Source organism: Haplochromis burtoni, unplaced genomic scaffold (assembly GCF_018398535.1).
Source record: "Haplochromis burtoni strain Fernald_Lab_line unplaced genomic scaffold, NCSU_Asbu1 Contig_46, whole genome shotgun sequence".
In the NCBI taxonomy this organism is placed as follows: domain Eukaryota; kingdom Metazoa; phylum Chordata; class Actinopteri; order Cichliformes; family Cichlidae; genus Haplochromis; species Haplochromis burtoni.
In genome coordinates this window covers 440,284-468,018 of record NW_024582407.1, presented here as the reverse complement: position 1 = coordinate 468,018, position 27,735 = coordinate 440,284, and the positions used below count along the sequence as shown (strand labels likewise).

General features: G+C 36.7%; 1 long non-coding RNA gene across 2 annotated transcripts in view; it reads left to right on the top strand.

Moving 5' to 3' along the window:
* LOC102313319 overlaps positions 1–27,735 on the top strand; it is an 85,227-nt gene that overhangs the window by 34,745 nt on the left and 22,747 nt on the right. For both annotated transcript variants that reach the window (XR_006054340.1, XR_006054339.1), the window contains one exon: positions 20,574–20,618. This is a non-coding gene — a long non-coding RNA (uncharacterized LOC102313319). The remainder of the gene's footprint in view (positions 1–20,573; positions 20,619–27,735) is intronic.

Genomic DNA, 27,735 nt, shown 5'->3' with positions numbered 1-27,735 from the left:
GGGGGAAAATAGATATATATGAGTTTTATTCTATGTTTCTTTCCTGTTGTTATATTTTCTAAAGGAAACAACCCTGTGTTGCTTTTGACATCTTTCATTCCTCCTATAATTGTGTTTAATCAAAATCACATAGTCGACATCACCTGTTAATATTGAGCAGTTCTGCTGTGAAATTATTTACAACAGACTTCCTCTTGTGTCCGGTCTTAGCCCACAGAATTCGCATTAAAATGCGGTCATTTTGTACTTTTTTCCTTCCAAGATTTCAACACCAGCAAATGTCAAAAATCAAATTTGCCAAAATAAAATACTGCGATTCTTCCCCGTGACCTATGTGTTACACACACACCCTGGTTTTAAATTTATCGTCGTAATGAAATTTTCTGCATGTTACCTTTGCGTGCCTTTTCCCCTCCAAGAAAAATGTGTGTACCACGATGAAACTTTAAATAATAAAAGAATGACTTCGTTATAAGTCCTTATGAAAGACAGGAGCAGAGTACGCAGTTAAATGTTTAATGATAAGTAGGCGCATGAAGAGTCGATTCAGTTTCAGTAAGCTGCATTTGCAGGAATGGATTTTATTCCTCGGTGTGATAAATAATTCGACATGGAAATGTGATTTTTCTTTGAACGTGTGCATGTGTAACTCAGCCTTATTTTCTTGATTGATTACTTGAGATGCCTCGATCGTCTCTGGGCTCTTCGGACTTTGGTTTCTGCGGAGAGAGTCGATGGCCTGCAAAACTCAAAACATGTCCGGTGTGCTTCTGCTTTGAGGCGCAGAACAATTATTCACCTAAAGGGAAATAAAGGGACAAAGGCGTGGACGAAATGAAATGTAAATGTGACCACCGTTTGGTCACTTCACGTCTTGTCTTACTTCTCTTTGATTCGTAAAGGAAGACATAGTGGGTGTCTGGGGTTTCGACGCGTCCCTGCTTTTAACACCATATTTTCCACCGACTCTATGAAAGTGTTATGTTATCAGGCTGCTTAGTGTTTTCTCACAACAGCCCATTACTGAACTTGGAATATTAAAATGAGGCATAAAAAGATCGACCGAAGCTGATGTTATACGTCTATAAAATACAAAGGAGTTCCGGTGATCTGCCACTGCGTTCATATTGTCCGTGCTCGAAATAAAAACGGCACTCAAGACATCTTTCATAATCAAAAATGGCTTCATAGTGACGAAAAAATCAAGATCGTCACGTGAATATAATGTAACAATACATTGAGGTATATTTCTCTTTGCAAATATGCACTAAAATTCCCACGTCAGTTTAGTGTACCGGCATACATTCACCCTGTAAACAACAAAAACAACAAGAACCAATTATCAAAAGGTCACAGCCTGATAAGCTTCCTGTGTGATGTGAAGGCAGACATTTGACATTTTGGGTTTCTTTTTCCTTCTCTCACTTTCTTACACACAGAAGGAAATTAAGTTACATTCAGATGCGTAGGAATTCACGATGAATCTGTTTTAAAAACATAGAGGCTACATGCAAAATACAAAAGGGGTGTAAATAAAAGTTGCTTTAAATATTTAGCTTTTGCAATGGATATTTTATTCAATTTCTTGGAATGTGTAGCATTTATAGCTAGTAACTGTAGTCTTTCATCTTCATTTAATTTTAAACCTGACAAAAGCACTAAAAATAAGTGAAATAGTTTCTGTCTTGCAGCATAAATACTTAGAAAAAATATCAATCTTTTGTACAATTTATCTCGATTAATTATGAAATTCTGTGCAAAACACACAGACATGAATCCTTGCATTTTTTTTTTCTGTAAGCTTAATTTTGAGCTTTGAAAGACAAAATTCATGAAAGGAAAGAAATGGACAAGACTAAAGACAAAAGAGCTTTAAGTAAATTTCAGTTATTTAACATCCGAGTCCTGCTTCTGCACAGAATCAGAAAAATACGACAGGAAAATTCAAAACCAGATTTGAAGCAGCTTAAACAAGCACCCAACTGTGAAATCAACTTCAGAGTTTGAATTTCATTTTCTTTGAACTTTGAATATATAAAGTTTCAGATCTTTATTCTCGCGTGAGTGTGTTTGTGTGTTTCTGAGTCACCTGCGGTTGTGAGGAAGATAATATTCACCCCACTGATGTCTCTCACTTTAAGTCAGCGTAAAATGGATATTAGAAATGTTAAAGGTTGAATGGTAGCTCTGTGCAGGGCATACGTTTGAGGCGTTTCACGTGGGTGTAGGATTTGGACCGTGTTTACTTGTATTTCACGTTGTAGCTTTGCTTTTGCTTAGGAAACCGAGCTTTAAGCTGCTATAACTGTGAACCACACAAAATAATAGTAAAGGGTGTACTGAAAAATAGAAAATAATTGAACTACCCCAGGAAACAAACTGATAGTTTGGCAATAATTTTAGGGGAACATTATTTTATGCCTTGCTCCTGCAAAAGATATTTCCATTTTGTCCCCTTGCACTGCTTTAAAATGAGAACACTTACAGTTTAAAGATTAACACCCCAGTCAGTACAATTTAAATGGATAAAAACATGTATGTTATGTGAAATGTATAAATTGCCATTGCTGTTATGTTGAAATTAGATTTTATTCAGACTTGGATACGCTGGATTTTTGGTATTAAAATGTGTTCAATATTTTGCTCATTGTAAATTGCTGTCACTGCTTTACTGCCCTTGCTAATTTTACTTTAAAATAAAATATTTCTTCTTACTTGTTTACATTGAATTTTCACCACTTTTTACCCGAACACTCGTCTGGTTTCTCAATGTGAATTTACGGTTTTCTGAGTATGGACAGTTCTGCACCAGCAAGTGCAAGAACCAAGACTGTTAATGTTTAAGTCCAGATCTAGCAGTCTTGATCCTCATTTCACTTATCTTGTACTTAGACGCCGATTGTTGTGGATTTGTGGTTTCCAGTGTTTGTGTGTTAAAACAGGCCAGCATGGCTGAGACTGCTGAAGTGACTAGTGCGACTTTGTTAGTCAAATGTTAATTAAAGCAGTGTTCCTGTTGCTGTGAGGATGCAATAACAAAAATGAGACATATCACATCACTTATTTCTTTATGTAAGATCTAAGAACTCTGAATAATTTTCTGAGTTGGCTTATATGTATTAATTTTTTAATAGAATTATTCAAATTAAGTAAAATGTACTTGCTTTAGTACATTTAATTAAATTCATGTGACTTTTTTATGTTGTTTTACATCGTGATTTAGGGAAAGCACACTGACAGTAAACTAGTTAATAAATGTTTCCTTCTTAGGTTTAATTTGGTTTTCGCTGAAACTATAATTGAGGCAATGTTGCTTTAAAGGTCTCAATTTTTGTAGTGGAAAAAAGATCAACTAAAAATTGCAGCTATAGTTGTTTCTCCTCCTTCGTTGTGCAAGACGTTCTCTGTGACTTTGATATTTGTAGTAACCACCTTAACACTTGACTAAGCTGCATTTTAGACCAAAGAATAGCTTTTTCAAGGTTGTGTGTGGCAGAAGCACTCTTGTGCAAACACATTCAAGGTGATCACCGAAGTGCTTCCTCCTTCATCAGATGACTGTATCGACAGACTGCAGGCTTTTTATCTCTGCACAGTGAAGATTTTTTTTAAAAAAAATCTTTGACTCAGAGGACTTTTTATTTACAAAAGTGCTCTGAGTGAATTAATTGCATGCTTTTTTTTTGGTTTGGTTGGGTTTTTTTGTTCTATTTTTTCCACCCTCTCTCTCCTTGAACACAATTGTCTTGAGCGAATCCTTCTATAGATGAAGGGGGAAAAGGACTCGAATTCCCACATGTATCAAATAAAACTCCACAATGGTGCATTTTTTCAAATCGTATTCATCTGATCTGGGGCGATACCTTCTGCAAAATATGTGGGCATCAAAGCACCATGTGTTGTACTCTTCTGGTTTCGAGCTGCTGTGCGTTAATGATAATACAACTGCCTGTTTTTGTCAAAGCGATTGTTGACTTACAAGCATTTCCTAATAACTTAATGAAATAATTTAAAGGAGGACTTCTAGCTTTGAGGTTATTTTACTGTCCATTTTCAATTAAGAAGTGATAGTTTTGTAGTTTTTAAAAAAAAAGAAATTGTATTTTATTGTTTTTTGTTTGTTTGTTTACCCCTGTTGTACCCCGTTTAGTTATACATTGCCTGTCTATACAGGGATAGAGGACTCAACTGTCTGCATCCCTGATTTTGCTTTGATAACTGTTTTCCTGTTGTTGAACAGAAACACATTCTCTGTAGTTTCATTAAAATTGTACTGATATGAAATTAAATGCACCACTTCACTCTGCAGGTGTTGACCCTCCATCTGATTTATACTTAGCAAAAGATGTAATTGCTGTTCCTATTTAGGAAGTGAAAGTCTTTAGGATCTATTTACTTTAATTGGAAAGATTTGCAGCAGTTTCTGTCACAGAAAATATGAGAAATTATTCATTTTAATTAAAAAGTTTACAATCAGAAAAGAAGAAAAACCAAAAAGTGAATAGTTTGAACTAAGGTTCTCCTAGTCAGCTTTTCATTTAATACACATATATTTGATTTAATACAATAAAACAGCATGCATGCAGTCTTAGGGACCAAACAAATATAAACAAGCTATTAAGCCCCTGACTGTTTTACACTACTGATGCAGCAAAGAAAAAGGCAGAGAATTTATTTCCTCATGCGTTTGGTTGAGTTGGATAAAGGCATGTTGCAAAGCAAATATTGTTTCTCAGTCACAGAACTCTAAGCAAATCCTGTTTATTAATCTTTTCAGTGCTTGGAAACTTGAATATGGCTGTGTTTGTAGTTTAGCATTTCAATATACAGCTTCAGTTTTTAAAACATATATATTTGAGAGGACAATTTAAGGTAAAATCATGAATCAAAATTAAACTAAATGCTATTAGTTTGGCTATATTGAAGAGAAGATTGGAGCTGAAGTAATGTTTGTCCAGTGTACATGCTCAGGTTATGTAAGGCCAATGTTGAATCAATAACAGCATTAAAAACACATCACTGATCCAGTATTTGCCTCTGTCAGAGATGTCCTAAAATAACTGGATCACCTAGTGTTGTTGATTGCCAAAGGACAGTTTAATGTAAAGGTATTATTTAAATTAGAGCCTATAGTAATAAAACTTTTAGCACAGTTTCTATTTTTATAGAAGGACTCATTGTTTTCTTTTTGTTTTTTTTGTTTTTTTTAGTGTGCAGCAGTCGGTGTGCACTAAAACCTAATGTTTGTGTCCACCTAAGCTTCATAAGGAAATCAGACAGGGATCCTGCAGTGAGGCAAGGCGAGCTAGGGAAATGAGAGATCATTATCATTTAAGTCATCCCGTCCCTCATACACCTACACAACCAGAGCTGCTAACACCCTCGCACATCGCATGCAGGTTCACAAAAATCTCACAAACTTACATTCTCACTTTGTCTCTTTCACATTTAGCACTGAATCCATCATCATGGCTTTCTACATTGACATTTTATCGTAATGTTTGCGAAGACTATAAAAGTCTTTGGCACAGTGAAAACCTCATGAGTCACTTTGATATATTATGAACCTGCTGTGTGTGCATAAGAGTTTTTTTGTTTTTGGCACTTGTATAAAATGATAGTCTCTGCTTCCAGGTGTCCGTGGATCATATAATTCTTAACTCCAAATTAATTACTGCAAAATGTCCGTCTTAAAGTCACTATTAAATCCTTCAATTAATTTAAATGTTACAGATAGCACAGATTTTTGGGGGGAGTCTTGGGAAAGAATAGGACAGGGATTAGGGTGTTGATGACACATGGGTCTTTTTCGAGGTTTCCATTAAGTGCTACTGATTTAGGCGAGATAACCTCAGGTAACGCCCCTTCTGCTGGTTGCAGCCTGCCATTGGGGGGTAAAAATGACACCTTTTAGATATTTAGACAGCTAACAGTCAACTATTGTTCCAGAAAGGAAAGTGAAACTTTCCTTTTTGTGTTATGTCCCAACATGTTCCTTTCAATTCAGAAAGTATTATCTTAACTATCAGTGACTCTCTGATTTTGGGATCTTGGTGATAAAACTAGTTACCAAAGGCCACGGATTTCATGTCTAGTTGCTTTGACCAACCTGGTCAACCAAACTGAACCGTCCACTGCTGGCTAAGGAAATCGGCCAGATTGACCAGTTTGACTGTTAATCCCAAAACAGGGTTACTGACTTTGGTGGTCTCTGCACTGTGAGCACACGTAGATCATTCATTATTGACTTTACCGTAGAACTAGCCTACTTCTGTGCAGTAACATATACAATAATTGTGGTAGTACACTCAATATGTTTAAGTCTGACAGATTTTTGTCTCAAGAAATGTTAGATTTAATGAATAAATATGGGGTTCTGTTTCTCCCTGCCATAACTGTAAAGAGAAACCTCTGAAAGAGCATGCAGACTTTAACCTTGGGGCATAAAATTGTAATCCTTAATTTTATGGTCTTGTAAATTTTATTGTAAACCTGTAATTTGGCTCCAATTGCATAGAAAATGTATATATCTATATCTATATCTATATCTATATCTATCTATATATATATATATATATATATATATATAATAGATTAAGACTTTTATTGGTGATTTTCAGGGGAATTTCCCTTATAAAGAGGCCTCATTTAAATAGAATAGAAAAAAAAATAGCTTACTTAAATTTCGGTTGACACCCACCAGAAATGAGCCAACAAGGCAACAACAACGATCCACTAATTGGCGAGGGTGGTTCTTCACAGAGTTTTCTTCAGCTGTAACCACATGCAGTAGTGGATGTTTTCCTTTTTTGTGCAGTATATTCAGTAAAATTAACCACCTGGCTCAAAATGTCACTTTTCTCTCTGCAATTTGATGCATTTCCTGATGTTCCACACATTGTTAGCATGGCATTTAGAGCAGATGAGCGTGACCTTTGAACGTTAACATCGAGAGAAAAACTCATTTGAATCTTGCACACAGCTGTAAATAGCAGGTACATCATCCTGTTATATATCTAAAAATATGCAGAATTCTGCAGGAGTGTGTGTGACTTCACATTATATATAAATCATTGTGCACACAATGATGGAACAAATGATGAGAAATCTGTTGTACCTGATGCACTCTAAGTGAATGAGGTAGATTATTTCTTTTAACTTTTAATTTTACTATTTTGTTTCTTTGATTTGTTGAAATGTAAAAAAAAAAATTATCCAGATGCTACTGTGTGCCGTTGCATACTAGTTCTATATACTGGCTTGTCAATCTATTGGCTCAATATTTGGAACCAGAGCTGAAGCCTAGTTTTAGTAGTTTTGTTTAAAAACGCTTTTACAGTTAAGAAGCGATTAGGGGTAATTGTGTAATGTTCTTTAAAGTGATTAATTACAACTGGTATAAAAATCCACAGAAAAAGAGATGTGGGGAAAGATGAAAGAAACTGAAAAAAAATAAGCCGGATGAAGTGTGGAGAGTTCAGGTGAGGGGAGTGCGTGGGCTTTATTTGGTGCCACAGATGGTACACACATATACAGAAAATGTTAAATGTCATCATGACATCTCCTTGAATAGTAAAGCCTTGTCTGAAACCCACAAACCTTTTCTCAGTTTTGTTTTTCAGAAGTTGTCAAAAAAAACCAAAAAAGTCTTGGTTCACCTTGACACTGACTAAAATGTTTTGCGCCAAGAATTGTTCACATTCCTGGAACACATGAAGAATCATCGCCACAACTCACCTGTTTATTTATCAGAAACAGTTGGTTTGTGATGGATTCCCCTTTCACAGCCTGCTTGTTCCTGTCTACCAGTCACACTGCGCAGTGCAAGGAAATGATCTGCTAATTTGAGGTAGAGAGAAATCATGTGCCGAGCGATCACAGGCGACCTGCTTACTGTCTGCCCTTATCTGATCTGCCTCTCACTGATCTAAAGCCGTGTCATCATTAAAGCAGAACTCTGCCTCATCTGCCTGAACTGGACTTTCCCAGTATTTTCAATCCTTTATCACATCTGACTACAACCGTTTCAGATGCAAGGAAACTGCATATTTCTTCTCTGGTGACGTGCTGACCTGGCTGGGTGTAGCTCTACAGCAAGGTGTCAAAAAAGCATCTAAGCATCTGTGTTTTAAGTATTTATGCAACCTAAGAAAATTGTTTTCTTGTTCTTGTTTTCTGGAAGGGAATTTTTTTAATGTATTGGAGGTTTTTGGAAAAACACTATTTCATAGTGTGCAAGTTGGCTGCTAGTGCAATGGACCTGTAGTGCACAACTGGCAAATATTGACCATGGCATTACTTCAAGCAGGCCACAAAGTAGAGTTCTTACAATTGGAGCTTACTTACATACGATCTCACAAAGTGTGTAAGTAAGCTGCAATCCCAGCAGATATGCTGATCTGGCCCACGTCAGCTTAAGATTTGCCAATAAGTAACTGGGAGTGTGTAGCCAGTTGTCTCATATATAGCAACCCACAGTTTCTGTGCTTGTGCAAGTCACTTTGCAACCCACCCCCACCCAAACTCCTTTTCTTTCTGTGTTTAATTTAATCAGTGTCATGTGTGTTGCCACCATTCTGAGCTGTGCTGAATCTAGTTGCTCTCCACCTCCAGCTTTCATGCATGCGTACGAAAGGGTGGGAAGGTAGAAAATAGCACATGTAGAAATAAGATATTTTCTTTAGGGTATAGAAATACCCATTTGGGTGCGTCAAGAAATGGTGATACCATGACATGAGAGTAAAAGCAACTTCAAACATGTATTAAAAAAGGTTCAAGTGGATGTTAAAACGTGATTGCATCACACTTGTAGCGAAAAGCATGTAAGTGAGACAGTAGCACAGATGATGCTGTTAGCAGTAGCACAAATCCATAAAATGATATTAATTTTCTCAAACTTTGCCAACCATTAATTTCTTACTGCAGCCAAAAGGGACTGTTCTTCTGTCTTCTGTAAAGACAGACGAGGGTGTCATCGGAAAAAAACAAAATACATCTACCTCTCTCTCTCTCTACATATACATGTATATATATATATACATATATATATACATATACATATATATATATATCTCTTCGATTCATTAAAGATGCTGAACAAACCGTGCGTAAGAAGCTTTAACAAACCTGCTTGCACCTGTGGCCTATAAATCACAGAAAAACTTGATGGTGGCCTATAGCCTCAGAGCAAAATAGAAAGGCAGTCTCTCAGAAGATTAAAGCCAGGCAGCAGGTATTACTTGGCTGACTCAATAGTGTGTTGATGAATGAAGCCAAACGTGCAGCTCGGGAGTGTGTTGAAGCCGCGGTAAAAAAGGTGGGGAAAAAAAGAAGAGACTATAAAATTCACCACAGGATCAAAACATAATGTAATGTTAATTGTACCCACCACTTACAATAGCAAAATACGGTAAAGATCTAATCAACAAGTCTAGAAAGCTATGACTGGATTATGTTTTAAATGATTTAACGTAATGTAAATCTCGTGTTAAGATTCTAATGGAGGGCTACAGTCTGGCAGAGAAGACACATACTATACAATAAATCAGTCTTTTTCTTACTAAGTCAGCCAATTATTCATGTCTGAAAATTACTACAAAGCCACCACTGTTTGCTTTTTAGGTTGGTTTTCAAGTAAGGCTAGAATGAGCAAACTCCCCTGCCTTTAAGGCTGAAGAAACTCTTTCAAAAGCCTACTGATTGAAGCCAGACCTGCCTAGCGCTCAGCAGTTTTCATCTGAATAAACTGGTTTGTTGGACAAGGGTCCAACATATCATTATACTGTCATTAGATAAATTGACATTCACTTAGTGATCTCAAAGCTTTAGTAAGAAACACTTTGCAAAGTTGGTTGTGTCAATTTTAAGCCTGCAAGAAAGATGAAAGGTGAAAGATGGCCACAAAAAAGTCCATGCTCCTCACAAGGAGCTTTTGTCCAAGAAAACATTCTCATTATTTTTTGATGCCATCCACATTCACTTTTGCATGTTTGCACAATGAAGCATTATATTCACAAAATGCTTCAGGCTGGTTTGGCATCATTTCACAATCATTAGTTTATCTACATTTACTAGTCAGATAAGTTTTCCTCAAAAAAGGATGTTGTGAAACGATGACTCAACATGTCATAGCGAGGGTGGGTTTACTGCTGACAGGAAAACTACCTATTAATAAATGTCTCACAATGACTTGTCTTGTACATAACGTCTGAGTAGTCATTGTCTTACTTTTCCTCCACATCTGCGTTAATTGCTCCTCATAGCGTTAAGTGGATCATTTTATTTTAATGGTCAGATTAAAAGCTAGCAAAGTTTATGATGTGACAGCTGACAGGCTGACCTATGTGAAAAGTAGCTTGTTAGTATTTCGCAACTACTATAAGCTGTGAATTGCCAAATCACTGGCGTACACCCTCACTACTCGAATGGGAAAAAACAGAGTGTGTTTGATACAAAAGTACAAAATCATACAGCTGATTGTGACAAATTTTCATGGTTCTCATTTTGCATGAGTACGACAAACATTTGCATTTGTTTTAGTTGATTCATTTGTTGCTAATGTCTAATTGTAATTCCCTGGTGAGTAACTCCACTACTAAGATGCTGGCTGTTTTTGCTTTATGCACTTGCTCTTGAAACCATAATTGCAGGTGACATTTTTTGGCTCTGTTACAGTAACTGGTTTTCTATCTGCTTTACCTTAGATAATGTATCACCCAGAAGATAAGACAGGTGGAATTTAAGCATGGATGCACGAAAAACCTGAGCTATCTATAAATGTTTGAGTCCAATTTTAGCCGTGCTATCTTACTTAAAGCTGATGTTGCTGTTACCCAAGACCATGTTGACAAAAAAAAGTTTTAAGGCTTGCACTGAAAGGTTGAGAAGCTCTTCTGTAGGAATATCAAAACCTCTAAAGTGCACTGATGTGTCAGTATCGCTTTGAACTCATTCTCAGTTGTCAGATAAAATGAAGCAAATGTAAGATTGTTTTTTCAGTTCTGACAGCTCGACTACGTTTCTTGGACTGCCGCAGTTGTATTACAACCACAGAAAACTGTCAATGGGCTATGTCATATTTGCAAATTGTAGGAAACCAGCAAATCACACGAAATCTGACTAAATATGTATTAACACATAAACATGCAACAAAAATAAGCTTAACAAGGTGTTTTTTTGTTTTGTTTGCTTGTGTCCTTAAAATCTATTTGACAAAATCTTCATTGTAGTCAGATTTTCTCCTCAAGCTTTTAGATTAACTTTAAATTATTCTTAGAACTCAACTTAAATGTTTGGCCTGTTAAGTAACATTGTTATGGTGACAAAGTCTGTCACTTGTTTTACTGTATGGGCTTCATACTGAATAGAGACAGATAAGCAAAACATTTTTAAAAGACTAGTCACTGTCTTATCAACATTAGGTCCCAACCATTGTTTGTTTGTGTGTGACTCTGTGTGCGTGAGACCTTTCCCACTTGTGGTTGCCTTCTCTCCTAGACCGTAGGAGGCCTGCAGTCTTTCACATCAGGACAGCTAGACGTCTGCATGCCACCAACACACAGAGACACACTTGTGTACACACACACACACACACACACACTGTTCTGTGATGTACAGTCTGATAAACAGACAAGAGGAGAAAAAAAAGTTGATGTAAGGGCACACTATAAGTCAAATAGTCAGTTTACCTCCCACCTGCCCAGATAAAATCAGCTTGTTATTGTTAAAAGATGCAGCAACATGTTTAAAGTGTAAATACTGAAGGGATGTTTGAGGGGGGGAAACCTGCTGTGCACAGATTTAATGTTTCTGCAGTAGCAGTTTTGTAGATGATGTAGCATTTTGCATTTTTATACATAAATTTGCTTAAAGTCCTAATGTGGTGTACAGAGAGGCAGGTAGACTACCATAAAGGAGACACATGCAAGTTATATATGTTTAAAAAAGCCCCCACACACTCAAACAAAACAACAATACATAAACCCACATAAAGTGTCATTGGTTTGATTCTTGCAAAGGCTTTAAACTACATTGCCTGGGCTCCGTACTAGCTTTGATCTAAACACTTTATTATTTATTACTATAATTAGCAGGATGCTGGCTTGTTGTTTTTAGTTGTTTTTTTTAAGCATGGTTCCATTTCTATCCCTGTGTGGAAGAGTAGTTAAATATGAAGCAAAGGTGGGAAAATTATTATAATTTATCTTGTACAATGTACTGATCAAAATTCTTGGCAAGCCATCAAATAGATTGAGAGAAAATCTGTACTTGATCTTTTTACATTAAATGTAGATTGCTTCCACTTTCTGGCTTGTCAGATTTGTTGCTGACCATATTTTGTAACTTCTATAATAGAAAACATCAGGTTGTTTGGTTTTTGTCCTTAAAAATACAAATATAGCTTAGTTAAAAGTAGACAGAGGGTTCTGGAGATGGGAGAGACCTGAGTGTAGTTAATCAGTTCCTGATTGTTTGTGAGCATTGAGTCAGAGAATTTCTCAAGATGAAATTCTGCACTTTGAGCAAAGAGTTCTTGGCAATGATGTTGTGGGAGATTTAATAGAGTTGGGTATATTAGGCTCTCGCACCTTATGAAATTTGTTATAACTCTAAATAAACTAAGGAGAATTAAACAGACCGGCCTCATTGTTTCAGAACATTTAAACTTTGCATTTAGGAAGAGAGTGGGAGTCAGTGGTGCACAAGACTTTAGGCTTCATTGCACTTGGAAACAGCAGGTAGTTTTGTTTTCTCTTGGATTTTTTTTAATTCTTTGCATTTTAATGAAATACAAGTGAATTTTAGGTTTCACTAAGGATTGTATCGCTTGTCATATGTCAAAACTAAGTTTGTAAGTAAGAAAGAACATAAAGTTTTGTTATAAAACACATTTTAACCGTTTGTTTGATTGACCAACCATCCTAAACCGCTGATTAGTCAATTTTCATATTCTTAAGACAAAGCAAAGAAGCACATTTACACAGCATCTAATGTTAGATGCTCGGATAATTCTTTTTTTTCCCGTCACTGTCATATGATTGATTAAATGTGATAGGAAGTTAGATTTCTCAAATTCTTGCTAGGATGGAGTATGCCTCAGCTGATAGTGGCAGACGTGACCCATGTTTGACGTCAGCCTACGTGCCAGTCAGACAGGTGGGTTTGGTTACTCCAGACGGCTACTGGTTTATCTACTCCGGCAGTCTGCAGACAGGCAGTTGTTGGTTTATCTACTCAAAAGACCAAAGCTTAAAGTGCAGATTGTTTTGCATCACTAAAACTACCAGAAAGATGTTTAATTGCTCTACTGAAAGACACGAGACATTGTTTTGTTTCCTGCAGTGGTCATAGTTCATTACTGAACAATAATTTGTGAGTCTTTCTGATTACATATGAGTCCTTACATGCTAACTAAACACTTCAGTTAGACTGAATTTAAACTGAGGTTAAACTGAGTTTTAATGCATGAATCTACACAAAGCTGATTTAAAACCAATGAATAGATATGAAGTCTTAAAAACATCCAGTCAACTATGCATGTGATCCATTTAATGGACGTGTGTCTTTTACATAATTTCTCTAAAGGTGTCCGTTTCAGCTTTCTCTCATGAACTGGCAACAGCGTAGAACAAAACAGGATATTACTTATTGTGCCGATCACATGGTCAGCAGACATTTGAATGGAGTTTTGCTATGCTTGTTATGTCCCATTGTTGCTTGTTGCTGGGGAGCACTTCCCAGTAGAATGACCAGTGACGTGTTAAACTGCTCGTTCAGAGTTCAGCAAGCAGGTGCTTAAACGTACAGGTTGTCATGCATTTCTTGTGTGGCCCGTTCAAAGGTTGCTGCATCACACTGAAAGTTCAGCATCCTTGAAAACCCCAGTATGCTATGTAAAATTCTTTATTCATATTTGCACACATGATAGTGGTTTAATAAACTTGCGTCGACTTCCCCTGATTCACTTCCCCTCAATGTGGGATACTTAAGTGACCTTCCATAACTCAAACAGATATCTGTGTTAGTCATCAGCATGATAGTAAGAGACTGAATGTTAAGGGAGACACAGTCCATTGTAATCACTCATCATTTTGTCGGCACAGTCAAAATTAATAAAAAAACCCCAGAAAAGAAGTCTTCAGCTTCGTGGGTTTCTTTCTTGTGAATTATTTTAAGTAGTCAATCATCATGCTCAGTGGAGCAGAGGACCCTAAACACAGCATATGGGCTCTTAAAGTGCAAGGGAAGGGCGTTTAATTCTGAATCTTCTGCTGCCAGCAGACCACCTGGTTGCTAGTTACTCGATTATAGAGTGTAGTGGGGAATTATTAGTCAGCACAGCTGCAGCACAAAGCAAATAAATGCAATGTGTTTCCCTTGATTCGTACATTTATTCTTACATTATGCACTCACTATACTGTGTCTGAAATTAATCTGGCTTATTTTATAAATCCATTTAACTGCTTTATGTGGTGTTGTTCATGCTAGCTCTAGCGTGGCTCATGGGAACCGTTCAAAAGAACAAAGACATTATTAATGTTATTAACAACTGTGCTAAAGTAAAACATGAATAATTATCTAAATATGTCCCGCTGCTGCTATGTTTTCCCTGCAGGAGAGGTTACAGATGTTGGCAAATGCTTTAATATAAAATATGCAATTGTGCCTGCCATTATATTATTGTTTTATAAACCATTTTACACTTGAATACTATTGGAGAATGCTAATGGAGACTTACAGGAGGCCTGAGGTGTTGCTAAAATCGGGGGGGTTCACGAGTTTTGTTGTCACGTCTGTGTGGAACAGTTCAGCGAATAATTTTAGGTACGTCACATTTTGACAGTCATTCATACATTTATTCAGTCATTGGTAGTTGCCCGGGTCAACCTCAGACCATCTGTGTTTAAACATACAGAGCACACACGCTCATAGTGGTAGTTTTTGAGCCGGGGGAGAGTTTTACTCATTCACTTTCTCCACATAGTTTTTCCGAGCTTGACTTTCTCTACGTCGTATTTTACGCCAGCTGCAGGCAGGCAGGTTGTGTTATTAGTCACAGTGAGTAAAATTCAAACCGCTTGATTTAATCCCTTAATACCAGGCTTCACTGCGAGCGAATTTAAAGAATGAATTGATATCGTTCAAAACGAACAGGGTAACAAACGCAGTTTATTAATATAGAAATAATGTAGCCTATATGTTCATGCAGCAGGATGTTTGTTCTTGAAACAGTTAGTGTGGAGGTGTGTGAGGCCTAGTCATAGGGTTTTTCTCCTCACCACTTCACAGTACTTTCAGCAGATGGCGGTGTGTCGTTTTGACATCTCATTTCAAAATGGAGATGGCTGTTTTGAGGCCATAGCTCTCCCAGGCTCTGTTCTGTGTGCAACCTCCCACATCCCTGCTCTGTCAACTGAGAGATAGGTATACACGCACCACAATGTAACCCACGTGTCTTTCTGTGTTACTTTTTTCTTGTTTTTTTTCCCTCTTTCATACCGTTTTATTTTCTTTCACTTTTCTCATGTTTCTGGTTTAAAGAAACATGATGTGTGCAAACACTCTTTGCACACCAAAGGGTGAAAAGTAGATTTTTCTCTTTTCCTCCGCCTGCAGTGAAACTGAATCAAAAAGAGAACTACTTTGATCGGTGAGGCATTAAAGGTGACATGATTCAGACTGAACCCACGTTTTAGAAACTAATGCTTCATAGTGAAATGTAAAGTATGACTAGTAAATGTGTTGCAGAATTTATGACAAACCTTTTTTTTTTCTTTAATAGATAGATCAAAAGCTTCCCACATTTCTTTTGAATATAATTTTACCTGTTTCAAATTGTTAAGTCACCAGTCTTTTTTACTTTCGTTTTTGTTTCTCTTTTTTTTCTGTGTATCATGGCAGGCTAAAATATCAGTGACACTCGAATGTAGGGAAGTAAAGTTCCTAGAGGCAAAAATGCATTTTTGCTAAATTTAATTTGTTTATTTAAAGGCAGAAATTATTAGATTGCTCTTATTTATGGAAGCTCTTTATTTTGGTCACAACTCCCTTTCTGCTTCTTTTTTGTATTTTTTTTCTCGTATACTTTTCCCCTCTTTCAAAACATCTGCGACAGAGAGAGAGAGGGAAAGCAGATTTCAGCGACTGTTGTCTCATCCTCGCAGCTTCCTTTTGAGTTTTTGAAACACACACCGCGCCTGATCGCTTCAAAGCTTAGCCTCAACGTCTTCTCTTTTGCTCTCTGACTAATTTTGATAGTAAATGATGCAGCGTAAAGCTGGTCTGTCTCTCCTTTATATTTTTAGGCGACGTAGTCATGCTGGATTATGTCATGTTTATCAGGTGTCTTTTGTGAAATAGGTCGGGGGGATGATCGTCTCCAGCAATAGCTATTTACATCGCACGAAGGCAAACTTGGTCTCTGTTGTCTGGGGAAAAATTGTCCACCTCAAATCTGATTTGACTGTGTGTTCACGGTTTTAGTCTGACGCTAGAAAATTGTAGTCGAAGGCTGGCTGCTCTTTTTGTCATAGGCCCCTGAATGCTACTCCGTGTCCCTGAGTGTGAAAGGCAAGTTAAATTGTCAATGTTGTTGTACAAGAGTATGCTAAGTAATTATATAAATCTGGACGTGAGCACAGCGTGTGGTTTATTTGCTTCATGTTTGTGTTTTTTAATAAATAAAACGACCAGTAATAGTGAAACTCTGAATCAGAATGAGATTACTTTGATCGATGATTCTTTAAAGGTGACATATAAACTCTTGAACTGTGGGTGGAGTGGTGTTAAATGTTGGCAAACGGTTCTTTTTTTTTGTTAGGTCCAAACTACATTTATGAAAGTGTGCCTCCACTGAGGGATGTTTCATCTGTCACTAGGAAACAAAGGGTTCATGTGCTGAAACAGTCAGTATTTTATCGAGTGTTTATGTAGCTATTAAATTCCAGTTTTGACATTTAAACCATTGGTTATGAACAAATTGAACAATATAAATTATACAATATGAGCACTGCCACACTCGTATCTCTAAAACGATAGGTCATATTGAAAGTGAAGCAGATATTGAGACACTAACGTGACCTTTTATTTATGTCGAATATGTTTTTCGAGTATATCTATGTCAGTTTCAAAATGGTCAAAACTAACATGTGAGCCGTAACCTGTGACTGATTGTGAGTTAATTGGTGTCACACTTGTTTTCTTCTTATAAATAAATCCATAAGTCATTCTGAAACTATGATGCTTTGGAGTGATAATATTACCAGAGCATCAGGGGAAATTTGCCTTGTGAATGTTCGGTTCGCTGCCTGCCCACTCAGTTTCGACTGGAAACAAAAAAAAAATCTTTTAACCTTTTCAGCAACAACAAATGCATGCTTAAAAAAAGAAGAGAAAAAGAAAAAAAAGAGTGAAAATGAGGGAGGCTGAATATTGTCAGTTGTGTTTAGCTTCTTCTTTTTTTTTTTGGACTGTTGACAATCAGATCAGTAAAAATCCTGCTGGTGATGATCCAGCAGAATTATGACTCGTGCCAGAGTCAGTTTGACTCACTATTTTTCACCTTTCTCTTTGTGTTTTTCCCCATTTTTAAATATATTTTTTATTACACGTCTCATGTCACCCATGTCTGATTATTTCTTTCTGGTTTATGACTGAGACAAGTAGTTTCAAAATGAGACCGTTTTATGGCACGTTCTGCACATACAATTTTGATCATATTTAATTTTACTGGCGACCCAGTTGTTAACTGCAGTTTCATTGGAACAACAATTCAGAATTTTTTTGTCCCTCTAGAGTAGTTTAAGTTTGAATTGACTGCTTGTGCTGGTTATATTTGCCTGTGCTGATTACTCAAATGCAGAAAAAAACATTTTAATCGTTTTATGAAAATTTGTTTTATATTTATCATAAATATCCACCTTTTCCATATAACCCTTTTGTGGTTAAATTGTATCCTTCAGTATTGTGATGTAGTTTTTAAGATGGAAAAAAAATATTTGACAACTGTCAGGTTGTTGATTACTTCTGACAGCTGGTGAGTTAGTTGTTCCTTTTGCTGACTTTAATCTCTTATCTTAATTATAACCTTAATCATTTGCTGCAGAGTTTGCTGCAGGGAGTTTTCTTATAGTGCTCCCACACAGTGGTTAGTTTAAGATATTAAATGTCAGAGTCTGTATGAAAAGTTTCTCTGGTCTAAAATGAGACAATAAGTAAATATAAACATGTTTATGGTTTCAGACAAGCAGTGTTGCATGCTCAGTGTCCGTGGGTGGCATCACTTTGTTGCCATCAGTAACTGTTTGACTAATCAGTCGCTAATTTGTTCCGTGTATGTGTTGTGTGTGTGAGTGTGTGTGTCTGTTTGCACAGCTACCATATGTATTGATCTCTGTGCACACATGATCAGTAGACATACACCGATTAGTGCATATCTGAGGTCGTATATATTAGCAGTGAATATTTACGTGTATGTGCACAGTACACTCCTCCTTTGTTAATATATCTGCAGATCTGTGTTTATACTGTTTGTGCGTTTGTGGCTGCTTTTCTTTTTTGTTTGTTTTTTTTGTTTTTTTGTGGAGGGTGGGGGATGGGACTGGGGTATTTGAATTAGTGTACACCAGCTCTCTGGTATTTATTATGACTTTTTAAATACAGTGTGTGTGTTTTGTTTTGTATACACAGTAATTTCTCTAATTCTTTTGTCTTTTTATGTCTCTTAGTATCTGTCCTTGCCAAGATTAATATACATTTGCATCTGTGTGTGAAGTAATTGTTGTAATTGAATGCACTTAAAATCTGTGCTAATTATTTCTAACTACATATTGTATAAAACTACATATTTGCACCGTGACTGGGCAAATATGTAGTTTTATTTCTGACAGCATGTGTAGTTGTTTTTGTTTATGTCAACATAGTGTGTGCATAGCTGTGTGTGTGTGTGTGTGTGTGTATGTATTTTTTTCTATTTTCTGCATGTTTGTCTGTTTTCATTGCTCAGTGCACATATAATACTGAAGGGTGTGTGAGTGCATCCACACATTTTTGTTTTGTGCCATTGTAAAGCTACGTGCAGTATTTGTGCATATTTGTTGTACAACATACTTAGAAGCACATACATCTATATGTGTTTCTAAGTATGCATGTGCCTTCATATAAAGGCAGTTATCTATGTTAATATGCCACTGTGTGATGCTCTAAGCATGTGCTTCAGATTTTTTCAGTGTTTATATTTTTAGCCTGCACATATGGTGTGCGCATATTATCATGTCTGTCTATATGTGCACTACATGTGCGTACATTACAACTTGTGTAAAATTAGTACTCCTGCTATACCTAAGACATTGATGTGCTGTTGCAAGTGTGTGTGTGTGTACTTTTTACAAACTGTCAACATAAAAATGAAAATCATAACAGCAACAACAGCAGACAATAGTAGGCTTCCTGTGTATATGCATTTGTGAATGTGTATGTTGGCTGATTGTAGAGTAGCTTTGTTTGTGTTAATTTAACAGGTTTTGTAGCTTTCTCAATATGTTTGCATGTACAGTATAGTAAGTAAGTATACTAATAATAATTATACTGTGGTCTATGTGGACATACGACAGTTTTTTTATGTTATGTTAAGTGAATTTCTGCCTTAGTTGTAAATACAAAGTAATTTGCACAGCTGTATGGGTGCCCATGTTTTTGTCCGTGTGTGTTTATATGTGGCACTTGCTATCATCCATAAGTTTCTAGAGTACATGATTTTAGGAAAATATAATGATAACATGTGTTACTTCTGGCTTTTTGCAGATAAGGATTAATAATATTTTAATAGAAAAGCCTGCAGAAAGTAATGGATACAACAAACACACTAAAATCAGTGGATTTGAACACAGTTCTTAACATTACAAACTGTTAATGTTTGTGTCAGTACACCTGGCAACAAAATAATATTTTTATTAGACTTTCAATGCTGTTAAAGGATTATCAGTCTGTAACACGTGTCAAATGAAGATTCTTACATATCTATCGATATATCGATAGATATATAGATATAGTGTCAAAAATGCTGCGAACCACATTATTCCCTCTACAGTCAGATTTAAAGCTGCTGTATTGCACAGCCCTATCAACTGAAATTATCAAAGCCCCCATAACGTTTAAACTAATAGCTACTAGCCCTGAAGAAAACATTTCTAGACTTGAGGATTTGTAAACTTGAACTCTTGACCCTTACAGTGACAGGATCTTATCCCACGACGAAGCATTTTTATTCTGATGGGTGCGATCTTTCCCATTACACTCCAACTCATAGGCCTCTAGGGGGTCACTGAATGGTTTCAGTAATAGATTTGAATCATATGGTTTGGCCTTCATTTGAACAACTGTGTAAGATTTTTGGACTAAACAACATCATAAAAACATCAAATAAGGCAATAGGTTGGAAAAATGATGTTCAGCCCTCCAGTAGAGTTCCAAATAGTTGGTAAATCCATGCCAAGGTCCATTGAAGCTCTTGTAGCAGGATCTGGTGGTTCAACATTACTTCCTGACTAATTTTAATTTGTCTCTTTGTCATGCAGGACTGTCCATGAGGTCTGGGGTCAGCTTACTTACACATCTTTTAGGTCAGTTGATCCTTTACTCTGTGTGAGTATTAATGCATGTGTGAGTATTAGCAGTTTCAATGTGTACAGTGGCCTGTGTGTGTGGGCTGCAGAGTGCACGTATATATTTGCATGCACGTGGACGTGTGAAAGGGTTTGTTCCCTCTTCTCGCTGCTCATCATTTGGCCCAGCTGACATTTAAACATTCAAATCAGAGACTGTTTATCGTTGTTTGAGGGCCATGAGAAGATTTCATGTTTTGTTTTAGATAATCACTAGAGTCGCTTTATGTAAAGACTCGGTCTCTTACTGTAAGATCTACTTAAGAGATGCTGACGTCAAACAAAGGCTTCACATCTGCCAGAACTTTTCAGGAACTAAGAGAGGCTTGTTTTTAGCTTCACCACCATGTTGTTGAGTCTTTCTTTTTTTTAACTATCAAACTCGTGTTTTTTTATAGCTCTTTAAAGTTACTTCATGTTGTGTATGTGTGGTTTTTATTATGATTTTTTATTTCTTTTTGTTCTATTTGGGTCCTGCAGAGGCAAGGTCCTCTTAACTGCACATGCAAGACTATCTCGCAAATACCTTTGAATTAGAAACGTATTTCAGATTTCTGCCTTTACTTTTCATATACATTTTGTTGCAAGAGGAGGGATTTGATGAGGCTGATGAGGAGGAAATTGTATCTGTGTCAACAAAACACAAGACTTACACAATATTTTGAAAATGGCATTTTCAACACTTTTTTGATATTGTATTTCCTATAATATGCAAGGATGCTGGCTGTCAGCATTTTATATGAAGACCTTGTTAGAGCTGCGTTATTTAGATGCTCTTTGTGAGGGCTTTGAAAGTTTTGTGTGTGATAAAATAAAGATTTTTATTTTTATATCAACATTTTATGACCAAAATATGCCGCAGATCGCTGAGTCTTAAGGCATCAACACTTCACATCCTGAGGTAAACACTATGACAAAGGCCTGTGTTGATATATTAAACAATGATATCTATTCAGCTATTGCCAATTTCAGCTGGCTGAAATTGACTTTGCCAGTTATTATGAATAAGTCAAATGTTCTTTCACTTTGATGAAGTAGTCTGCACAACTGCCACTTGTTTTTAAAAAATGACTATATGAAGGATATAAAAAATTCACATACAATATTATCTGTTTCCAAGCCTTTATTGTGTAATCTGTATAGGTGTGTCTTTGGGCAAGTTCAGCCTCTTGAAACTGAAATTCAAATGACACTCTCAGATAGTTATCTTTTCATGTCTGGATTTCAACTCCTGTTCACAATATAACAAACATCTACATGACACTCTTGCAGTTTCAAGTTTTCAGTGGTATACTTCAGGCTGGCTGTACTGATACTGATTATAGCAGCATGATCTAGTTTTGTTTGTCAGAGTACCATAGTACCATTTTCACTACGGCTGTGTTTACGTTGGGTTCATTCGGTTGTAGCACTATGATATCTGTATCATTTGAATAGTGGGTGTCAACGTTTTTTAGTATTTCAAAGCCCTTACACCGTCCTAACTGATACACGGCACCTGTATGACTCACTTGTCTATAAGTGCAGACCATTAAACCTAAAAGAAATCTTGGGACCCAGCAATGATGTAGGAACTGCAGAGTTTGTTTTTTTAATCAAATTGCATCCTATTCAGCTAACACTATAAATGTAGGAACAATTACCTGCACCTTCATTCTGGTAAAGTAAATAGCTGTCATAGTAAAATCAATACTTATTTCACTTCTATTTTCCTTCACCTCCTAAGACCCGAACTCTTCCATGGCATGCACTTTTAATTTCTCTTTGATATTTGGGCAAATTGGGACCCGATGAATGTAAAAACAAAGAATTACCAGTTTTTTGTTTCTGAGAAAAATGAGATCCACATATGAAGTTATTTGTTTAAAATTTTGATAGAGCAGTGGCAGTATAATGTCCTCGTGAGTGGATATCAGACCATTGTAGAGCAAAAGTTAGTATTTTGGTCTTGACAATCCAAAATGGGATGTCCACATACGTGGACACCAGGTCCTAGGAGGTTAAATAAGTGTTTTATGTGTGTATCACTAACAGCTAAATGCAAACCACCAGTAACTACCTCAGTGTTCATTACCATCACCATAGTATCATTTTTATTAAGGAATTCATTATATTAGTTACTAGCTGACGTACTGATCATTTCTCTACAGTAATATGAATCAAAGGGCATTTGCTGACGTACCATATATTGAGCTATAAAAATAGATCAGCATTCACTATCACTTCTACTCTCGGCTTCAGTCCTCTGTAACTCTAAACCAGCTCTCTGAGTCCACAGTTCCGTGAAGATAATGTTGGCAGCAAATCTGCAGGTAGGGAGCTAAGGTGCAAACAAAAACATTAGCAGCAGAAAGTTTGGAACCACTGCGCTCTTTGAAGTTTTGTTGTGGAAAGTTAAAGATTCCCTTGAATATTAGTCCCAACTTTGGCTTATTCTCAGTGGCTCATCATTGCGTGCTGTTATCGCCATGAAAGGCTTTAGTTCTAGGAACCACTTTGCTATTGTCAACATAGTCGGTGACCTGCATAGGAACCTCAGATAAATGTAAATATGCCACAGTACAGCATATACTGAGAACTGAAACATATTGATTCTGGATTTTCCCTGTGCTCCGCTGCCTGAGTCACTCACTGATATTAAACCTCTCACTTCCTTTTTGAAGCCACTTTGTTTACCAGCCAACATGCTATTTTTACAGGAGGCCTCTGTTTGCTCACAGAATCGGTTTACTATTGAAAACAATGTGTTCTCTTAAGTGCGTATTTTGTTTAGAACAGCACAAATATCATTGTAACCTCTCATCTTATACTAGAAGTGCATCTGCGGAAAGACGTACTTGAAGCAGTAATTAAGGCTGAAAACTACTTAATCCCGGGCCACTCTGTTAGCACAAAAACAACCAAACAAACAAAATTGAGGCGGGTAATGCTCACAAAAAAAATTCAGTTTGGCTATATTGCTTCAGAATCTATAGAAAATGAGAAAAACAAAACAATAATAATCAGTCGGTAATTAATTAACATTTAATTCAACACGTGAGTGAACAAGAAAAGTTAGTTGCCATAACTATTTGAAAGTAGGTCAATAGAAGCATTACTGAAGTAATTATGATTTTATGTGTGTTTATAAAGTTATCAGTAACTCATTTAGAGGTAAAATGATTATTCACAATACAATCATTTGTTAGCAACACCCTTAGTAGTGAGGTGCAATTTATTTGTCCACTATGTACATATGCCAGGAATGTTATTCCAATTAGTAAATAGAAAATATATGGGACTGACTGGAAGGTATTTATCGGTGTATTTGTCCTGTGGATACTGTGGCAAGAGCACAGAGTTTATCTCGGTGTGTTCTGAGACTCATTCCTGCTTGTTTTATTACCGCTGTTCACAGCGGGACAAAATGACCCTCGAGCTACGGGGAAATGTCCCAGTAGGCAGTCAGCCACTGCTTGTTACCATCTACAACTAACAGTTTTCTGAGTAAATAGTTCTAAATGCAAGTGAAACCAGACATTACATATTTTTTCAGATGCTGATGGCTATACCCAAGTACCATCATGCACTGTGTGTCATTTTAAAAGTCAAACTTCCAGAAAAAAAGGATGTGCTGCATTTTTGGTCAAGACAGAGGTCACTGGTAACATGAATCATTCAGCAGTTCTCTCTTCATGGAAAGGAAGCATTAGTATTAGATACACTTTAAAAACACAGTCTTAAAAATATTTTTTAATTATTAGATTTCAGTTCAGTTAGTTTTATTTAGTGCAAAATTCACAATTATAGTCACCTCAAGCCTAAAGATTGAGGAGAATCCCAGGGAATCAGGTGATTCCCCTATGCGCAAGCACTTGCCCACAATGGGGAAAAAAAGAGCTCTTTTAACGGGAAGAGGCCTCTTGCAGAACCAAGCTCAGGGAGTGGCGGCCATCTGCTGTAACTTGTTGGGGGGTGAAGGGGAAAGAAGAGAGAAGAAGGAGGGCATAGAGAGATCACAAAAAACACTCTGGGGAAAAACACAAACAAGGATTAACAAACGGTGTGATAAATGTTAAATGATAGAGTCGATAAATGTTAGTGCTACTTTGACAAACTAAAAAAAGGAATGATGAGATAATGCTAACTACTGCACTTTTGAACATTTTAATGAAGCTAATTAAATTTAAGGAGAAACTCTGAGGCCTTTTTCAAATTTATTCATTTTGCCTACATGTTTATTTCACCTCTGACTCAACTATGGACCAAGAAATTATTACAAACCACTGGTAGCTTTCTGTCGTGAAATATTAGAAGGGCCTTCTGCATTTGATTAGATATTTTCACAATACTCGACCTGTACTGGTTCAAAAATGAGCTCTCATCTTCTTCTTTCAGCTACTCTTTTTAGGGGTCTTTGATTTGGCAAAGATTTGATCCTGGATGCCCTTCCTGACAAAACTCTCCCCATTTGTCCAGGCTTGGGATCGATACTAGGAATACACTGACTTGAGGTCCCCTTGTGGCTGGCTTATTTTAACAGCAAAAATATTATATTTAAATTTGACCTGGGAGCTAAAAGTGAAATATTGTTGATACGTTTACTGTAAGTCTTGTGATTACAAAGCAAAGCAATGAAAAGGATCATGTCTGATGCCTCTCATTCACTTCTGTGAAATCAGGATGAATTCCCACCTTTCTGCTTTTTGGCTTAAAATAGTTGTTATTATGTACATTCGATTTGCTCAGCATTTCACTGATATCTGCTTTGGATCCACCATTCTACACTATAGTGGAAGGTGTTTGTGCCGTTGACAAAAAAACACCTCCGGCCAACTCTGGTCGAGTTCACAAATTTCTTGGAGACCGGGTTAGATCTCCGTGATGGTATTATCCACCAAAACAGGTTTGACAAGATGAGCATTACTGTTATGCTTGCAAAAATTTGTTTGTGAAAGGTCAGTGAAAGACTTTGATCGTACAGATCTGCAGATTGTGCTTAGTGACTCATTTAGCTGCATAGTGAATGGCACCAATTATGGTTCATTATCTTGAATAACATTTTTACTGATGGTTGACTAAGTGTCTTTTTGATGTGGGGGAGTTAAAACTTAAAATTCAGAAGTTTATAATCAGCTAATGTGTCGATTATTTATCCTATCCTTTATTTTTCATTCCATAAAGCATCAGATAATATTTGGAAAGACTTTCATGAGCTGGTATCTTGTAGTTATAACTATTTTCACCTCTGTTTATTATTGTAATTGCAGCTTCAGATCAATGGGAGTTGGTTTATTGTTTTAAAGAGATACTGGTGGAGGTATAGCATACAAATGTGGAGCAGCTGAACTCGTCAAGCTCAGAGCCTTTTGGAAATTTGAAGTTTTTATATTTGTTGAGTGTTCCAATCTGTTGTGCTAACTTTAGCTACTGCTTTGCCTGCATATAAAAATGATCTGCTCATGTTAGAGTAGGAGGGCATGAGAACTCTTCACATTTGATGTGAGGGCTGGATAGGAGTCCTCTTGGGTGCAGTTGATATCGTTAAACCACAATGTGTTGTTTTTCTGTTACTTTCAGTGTTAAATGTGGACTATTTAAGCTGTGGGTGTGGACGATTTGAAGGGCTGAAAGGGGTCTCAGTATGTAAGCTAATAAGTAATGGAATATTTTTTCTGCATCATGAGTTACATTTTTTACAATGTGTGCTGGTGATGAGTAAAGCACACATTGTAAAAAGTTTATTCCTCTATTGACTTCATTTTTTTTTAATTAGCACCAAATCACAACAACAGTCGCCTCAAGGCACTTTATATTGTAAGTTAGACCCTACAATAATACATACAGAGAAAAAACCCAATAATCATATGAGCCCCTATGAGCAAGCACTTTGGCGATCGTGGGAAGGAAAAACTCCCTTTTAACAGGAAGAAACCTCCGGCAGAACCAGGCTCAGTGTTAAAATGTATATAGAACACTATTAGCAGCGATTCAGCTGATGATCTTGAAAGGAAAACTAATAATGCAGATTAGATATTTAAAGCTTTATTTTGGGGCATTTAGCCTTTATTTCGGACAGGGCAGACAGGAAAAAGTGGGAGAAGGAGAGCAGAGGAATGTAACGCAAGAAATAGTCCAGGGCAGAATTGAATCCAGGCCCCTGCATTAGCCTTTGAGCATATGGGTTACCTGCTCAAACCTCTCTGCTATCCCATTACCCCATAGATTACATTTTATTCATTTAGGTTTTGTCAATTGTCATCTGTAAATAGACAGCTTAGCTTTGTAAATAATAGTATGCTTGTTTCTACAGTCATGGCCTTCCAGCACTGAAAACACAGATGTTTCATCCCTGTAAATATGATTTAGTCCAACTTTTTTGGGTCAGATTTTCTGCAAAAGCATCAAATAAAAACCTCAGTGGTCCTGTGAATTCAGAATAAGGAGTCAGATTTGCTGGGGGTGTACTGCTGCAGTGTAGCTAGAGGAGCTCTGGTGTGTGTGAGTGTGTGTAAAAAAACAAATTAAAAAAATCCTAACAACCACTCATCATCTAGTGTTCTGCGTATTCTGCAACTGGTCATTTTAAATCTCTAAGTACAAAAAGAATTCATCAGTGATTCAGTGCAGTATTTCTGCTATGAATTCTCGAGGGAAAACTGTGTCCTACTGTTGAAAATTTCAACACGTAAGGCCAAAACAAAGGAGGAACAGGATACAAAAGGATATAACTAGCGCTCCAAAGTTTTTAAATAATTCCTTTATAAATGAAAGATGGGAAGATATGAATATTAAAAGTTGACCGCCCACATCTGAGCTTCTTTCACCTTCTCTTTGTCTCTCACACATAAGCAGGCTTCATGTTTAGTTAAAACACACCCACACAAAAAGGGCTTTTTGCATCTGTCTGCTGTGTGTGGGATGACTTTTCAGACATGGTCTCATGTGTCAAACAATGCACTGACATGTGAATGGTGAGAAACTAAGTCAGAAGACTGTTGGCACAAAATGTTAAACCCGGGTTCCTATCACTTTCTCTCTGACCCATGTAGGAAGGTTAAGTGGTTAGAGATTGTTGTTTGTTTTAAATGAAAAA